This window comes from Rhinolophus sinicus, chromosome 17, assembly GCF_057876585.1.
Source record: "Rhinolophus sinicus isolate RSI-liver-muscle chromosome 17, RSI-T2T, whole genome shotgun sequence".
NCBI classification, from domain to species: Eukaryota; Metazoa; Chordata; class Mammalia; order Chiroptera; family Rhinolophidae; genus Rhinolophus; species Rhinolophus sinicus.
In genome coordinates this window covers 32,665,283-32,671,753 of record NC_142517.1, presented here as the reverse complement: position 1 = coordinate 32,671,753, position 6,471 = coordinate 32,665,283, and the positions used below count along the sequence as shown (strand labels likewise).

Sequence of the window (6,471 nt, the reverse complement as noted above, 5' to 3'; positions counted from 1 at the left end):
CTATTCCCTAAATCAATTTATCTTCCAATTGACATTTACCAATTATATGGATATTTTTATAGCTATTCTAAATCTAAACCAAATTCTAGAACCAAAATGAGTGTTTCTCAATTCTTTCTATAATATAGAGAAAAGTCTTCTAAGAATAAAATTAAAGGAAGAGATTATAAAAGAAGAGACAGCTTTGAGTGCATAAATGTTAAGGATGTCTTCATTTACAGAGAGCACAAACTTTAAAGTTACAACAAACTTGAAAAAATAAGTGATTATTAGCTTATATTCACTTTTACATGCCTTGCACATGTATTATATTGTGAACTCTTTGATGTCAGGAAACATCTTTATAATACTCTATTAGGAGACAATGCTTTTTTGGTATTTCTGCAGGAATTGAATCAATTTATATTCTGAACTATGTTTACAAGGACATTTGTAGAGAAAAGGGTTGTGAAAGGTAGAGATAATGTCCCCCTCTAGGGCGGAAGACAGATTTGTTTCTAGGCCAGGATGATAAAGATAATGTCTTCCTCCAGGAAGGGTTGCCCAGGTTTGTTAGCACACTGTTTAAAAGGCTGGAATATTTTAATCTCGGAGTCTCTCAACTGTGATACAAACCTACTGAGGGTACAGTATTCATCTAGGCCAAGCCTTTGTTGGATTCGTGGGCCAAGGAGAACCAATACAAACATGAAACTCATGTTTTTTACTATGCTATGAAAAGTAAAATCTTTTATCTTAGATCTAAGACTCTCATGTCTTCTGACAGCATATATAAAACTGTCACGCTAACTTGTTAGCTTGCAAGTAGAGCAAAATACCAGATTCTGTATTGTTCTTGACAGACCAAGGTAAGATGCCTTGAATATGACACATACTGGAGATGAATAAATCAAATGCTCTAGGCAAAGGATAACAAGCTATGTCTAAGAATGTTGTATTTTCCTCAGTTTACACCTTAGTAAATGAGTGCCTGAACACACTAGGAATTAAACACAAAAAAATAAATCAACCACAGTAAATGTGTAGAATGAGCACATGAACTAGAATCTACATATTTTGTATCTATTTCAATTGTGTTCCTACTGCTCAGTAAATGCTAGTTAGAGTTCATAAAATAGAATTTCATTATTATAGTGAATTTAATACTCAGGGAAAAACTATCACCATTTCTTTGAACACATTACTTCAAGTTGCATGTTGATCGTGGGTTCTTGACTCCTTTTGTGTGCAAAGGACAACATAACTAGAACATTTTTTTGGTTTTAAAAACAATACAAAAAGGTTGTCTACAAATTTCATTTGCATATAAAATAAACTAAATGCTAATTTTCTTATTTTTAAAATACAATAAAGTCAAGAATTAAATCGTTTTGTATTTTTAACTCATGATACACAAAAAAAGTGTTTTATCTTTTTACATGGTAACAAAGTAAGTTAACTACTCAAAATGTACCTTTTATCACTTTGTCTTTTTGTACTTTAACGATAAAATGAAATTAATTTTGGAATTACGTTCTTGTCATATATGATTCAAAGTGGAAGTGAACTCTCCAAATAAATATGTCTGAGAAATAAGTAGGCACGTCACACTAGGCACAGGCAGAAAACAGAGTGAAATGGGAACTAGGTATAATACTTAAGCAATGTGATTTCATAAAAACTATTGAAACGGTAAGAACCTTATATTGAATAATGAAACGGTATATTGCAAGAAATGGTAAAAATATGGATGAGAATTAGAGAGAGGTTAGTGAAGAGAGAAATGAAGCCTGTTCAGAAAAATGTGTTTATTCCTCCCAAATAAGCAGGGTTATGCAAAAAGATTGTGACCTCATATATTAAAATATTTGTTGGTGAATGAGTTGTCCCTTTGCTACCACTGAGGGGTCCCAGATAGCAAACCTCACGATAAAAAGAGATAAGGAGAAAGAAGAGGAGAAAGGGGAAGGAAGAGGAAAGAGAGCAGGGGACTACCTATCAGAACTCTTCCAAACCCTTGGGAATGTAAAATAGCCCTAGGAATTTATTGGCAAATCACAAAGTGCACCTTTTTTCCCCCCAAAGCAGAGCCTGGAATTGTTTGGGGAAAACAATTGCAAATGAAGTAAATGAATGGGGAGTAAAATATAATATAATATTTATTTTTAAAGGTCATCAACCAATGGAGTCTAGAAGGATGAAAGATACCAGCCTGTGTTAGGAATGAAGTCTCGTAGAGCCTGTTGCTCTATGTTGTTTTGGTATCTTTCTGCTTGAGAGTAAATCTGGCCCAGTATTGGAATCTACCTGCCTAAAAACTTGTTTTGCGTACACACATAGTGTGAAGAAGGACCAGCAAAAAATAAGGATATAATAATTATAATCAGTGCCATTGTGTCTCTTTAAGCGTGTAGGTATTTTAGCAAATAAGTAACATATGCTAAAAAGTCTCCACAAATTCCATTACACAGACTGTATTAAATCTGAAGGTCTCCTATCTCCCTCTCTAACACTTTCAGTCCAGTTATATTCCAGGCACTAGATTGATACTGAAGGCAAAATGATCAACACAGTAGTTATTAGTTTATGCCTTTAAGGGTTACACGTTCTATTAGGGAAAGAGATAAGAATTAGATGCAGGAACACATTTTTTTTGGAAAAGGTAGCCTTTTTTGTTTGTTTTTTGCTTTGTTTTGTTTTAGGTGTACAAAGCTATGTCATAGACATTTACACCCCTTACAGAGTGATATCCCCCCTCAATCCACTACCCCTCTGTCATCGAATTTAGCTGTTACAATACCATTGACTATCTTTTAATAACTGCTTTTATCACCAGGCTAAGTCATGCAGTTACAAAGTAGTTAGAAATTTCTGAAAGGATATTATTGTTAAAAAAAATAAAAGAGATAAAAAGCTCATTTTTGCATAAATAATATCTAGCACATTATTGGGACACTACTGTTTAGAAGGCCCTGGTGAAATAACTCCCAAACACAACCCTTCACCCCAGGTGGTTTTCAGGCCACTGTGAAGGGTACTGTGTGTAGAATGTGAGGCCTCTGAAAGAGAACACACCCAAAGTCAGGATGAGTCATCCATTGGCGATGCTCAGACACTCCATCCAGACTCCAGAGAGGGAGCCCAAGTTGTTTTTTTCTGGGACTGTATTAGAATTATTGTCCAATCAGTCAACACAATAGATTTTCAAAGGAGACGACCAATTAATTAACATGATAAGGAGGTTACAGCATTCTTTGGACAATATAACATAATTGTGGATAGTAAATTCCAACAGTCTTAACAAAAATAGCCTCCATCATTTGTTCCTGAATGATATATATGAAGCTAACTCTCCACTGGGCTTTTTGTTTTGCCAAACTGCAATATGCCATTGATAAGCTATAAATGATACTGTTTTGTTATAGAAATACTGTATTTTTCATTCTTGATGTTTACAGGCATTCTCTACTTCAGTCAAGGTTAAGTTTAGTAAGTGATTAAAGACAATTTTATTATGGCAGCATGTACTTATTCTAAAAGGATAAAATGCATAAATAGCTCTCATTTTTGTTTTCAGTCTGTAAAATTGAGTTCTTTTGCTGATATAAAATACCAATAACTCACCTGCAGACTGTGCTGCCTTATGAAAATGCCACCTGCCTGCTTTTTAAATGTGTCAAAGTTACAGAACATCTCAGGCTTGCCCAGAGCTGAATGAAACAGTCTGCATCTGACAGCAAGCAGTTTTCTGGGCCACAGCTCTGATTACTGGGGAAGAAGGCAGCCTGACCATTTGGATAGGAGAGACGTTTTATCTAACAGCAAAATCCCCAATGGCTTTCTGGTAGAGGTGATTTCCACTTTCACAATCATCAGCTTGGACATCTTCCCCTAACCTTGATTACTTTTTTCTTAATGGATTGATTTGGACTGACTTGTGTGAATGGTGTCCACTATCTATTAAGTCATGGGAAAAAAAAAAAAAGATGTTCTGTGGGTACACGTACACTTGTGATAGGTCTGCAGATGAAGAGAGTAGTGAAGCAGTCAGCTACAGTTCATCTGTGTGAAGGTCTCACTGGCTTAGTTATACACCTGGAAGACTTTCTCAATGATGTTCATGTAGGCAGCTGTTCTCAGGTCCAATCCTGGGGTATACGTCATGGCCATGAAAGATGACGTGCCAGGCCTAGCGCTCCATAGTGTAAGCTAAGCCAGACTGTAAAAAGTCTTTCTCAGACGCCCCTGATATCCTGTCTTCGAACTCTGCTGTGGGCACAAGTATACGTAGTTCCACCATGCTTTCCAAATTTGCTTTCCAAATTCTGTTGAACAGACATGAAAAAGTGGTAGCTAGAATCCCTTTCATATTTTAAGGTCAATCGGCCATAACTGACATGATTTAGTTTCTTCAGCCATTCAAAGTAAAATATTGTCACTCCTCTAACATTCAAGTAGAGATCTAGAATAACCATGATGCTCCTCTCCAGGAAAATTGTATTGGCTTCTGGAGTTGTTAGTCCACTGGCATCTTCAGCAGTGATCTTGGCTTTGATTCTGGGTGTACTGGACTTGGTGAGCTGCTTCTTGCTGGCAGCAGGGATCAGTATGTCACAGTCAGCCTCAAAAATGTTCCCTTCATAAAGTTTTGCCTTGGGGAAGCCCAGGATTGATCTATCTTGCAATTTTAAGTCTTCTGGTTCCTTTGGGTCAATACTATCTGGATTCTGTATGTTTCCATCATATTCACCAACATCAACACATTTACTACCAAATGATGCAAATGTCTCACAGAGTACAGGCCCATATTTCCAAATCCCTGAAAAACAGATGTTTTATCACCAAACTCTGCTGTCATTTCTAAAATGTTCAAGTGAGAAACTTCACTGATGAAGTTTTCAATCCCAGGAAAAACTCTTCGGCCAGTAGCAGAGACCTTCCTGTGGATTCCACTCCAACTACTGGACTTAGCAGTGACACAAGCATGGATGTTAATATCATACTGCCCTAGCATAGGTTTCAGGAATGCAGGACAAGTTCCACTTGTGCATGCTCATGTCTGGGGCAGGCGCATCAATGCCAGGACTGATAAAGCCTTTTTTTTGCCAGCACCGTGGTAAACCTCCTTATCCGGGTAGTTCTTAGGATTGATCCTAACACCAGCTTTGGTACCCCCAAATGGCACGTCGACCGCTGCACACTTAGATGTCGTGAGAGAAGCCAGAGCTTTTACTTCGTCCCCACTCACATCAGTGCTGTAAGGGACACCACCCTTGCAGGGTTTGCGGTGCTGATTGTGCTGGGCCAGTATCCCTGGGTGCCCCTCCCAGGAGCCTTTGTCTCACCAGATGGAGAAGGACAGGCTCAACACATGGCTGCAGGGCTTGATGATCCGCAGGAGGCTCCGCACCCAGTTCCACTTCTTCTGTGTCTCCCTCTTGCAGGTCCTGAGGTCCTTCACCAGCTTGTCCTCCATGATGCCGACACTGTGGTCAAAGAAACCCTCCACCATCTTAAAGACGTTAGGGTCCCCTTGCTGTAGTCTCACCAGTGAACACTTTACCATTTTAAAGATGCTTCCTGCCACCAGTATTGAAAGCAAAATTTATGGCTTCAACTATTTTTATTATTCAGTAATGGGTTTATATATTTTCCTTTATTTTATTTTATTTTATTTTTTATTTAAGGAATTTCCCAGTTATTGCTTACCACGGGAAAGGAGAGTACTGAAACAGATTTAAAAGTTATTTAAATCTACCAATGATCCTTTTCTTGGCAACACTATTGGTTGAATTGATAGGATTCAGTATGTGTTTGCTGAATGGGATGGGGATTTTTTTTTTCAACTTCCAAGGGGGTAGTTTGGAAAACCGGTTTACTTTATATTTTTCTTGATCAATTGCACAATATTTCCCCCCTGGCTTCCTCTTCATTATTCACGTTTTAGTGTTAATAGTATCTTTTTTAGAGAGGCTTTTTGCTGATCACTCTATCAAATTAACTTTCTTCCTACTGTGCTCTCTCCATAGATTGTGCTTACTTTCTCAATAGAAATCACAATTTCTAATTATCTTTTCATTTGCTTGCTTTTTATTTTCTCATCTACTTGACTTTAAGTTCTACAAGATCAGAGATCATATCCGTTTTATTCAGTTACTTAAAATGTCTATACTTATTACCTATAAAATCTTTCAGCTAGCTCTCTGAATCTTGTTGCTGCAGTGCTATGGTGACTATGGTCACACACGTTTCCACCATTATCACATATGCCTCATCTGGGGCCCATACCCATCACAGTCCTTTTTATTATGGGTTTCCTCTAAACCCCTGTGAGGGATGTCCCTAGTAATCTCTGGTAGTCCTCATGCATACCTACCACATATTGCGGACAAGTTGATGTCTGAGATTCTCAACCAGTGGGGAATGATTGAGAATCTCATAGATTAATTTTCTGTGTGGACAGTTTTGAAATGAATTTCATAAAGCTCCTCA

At 37.6% G+C, this 6,471-nt stretch overlaps 1 pseudogene; it reads right to left on the bottom strand.

Moving 5' to 3' along the window:
* Window positions 1-4,168: 4,168 nt before the first annotated feature.
* LOC109459963 (glutamate dehydrogenase 1, mitochondrial-like) lies at window positions 4,169-5,545 on the bottom strand (annotated as a pseudogene).
* Window positions 5,546-6,471: the final 926 nt, after the last annotated feature.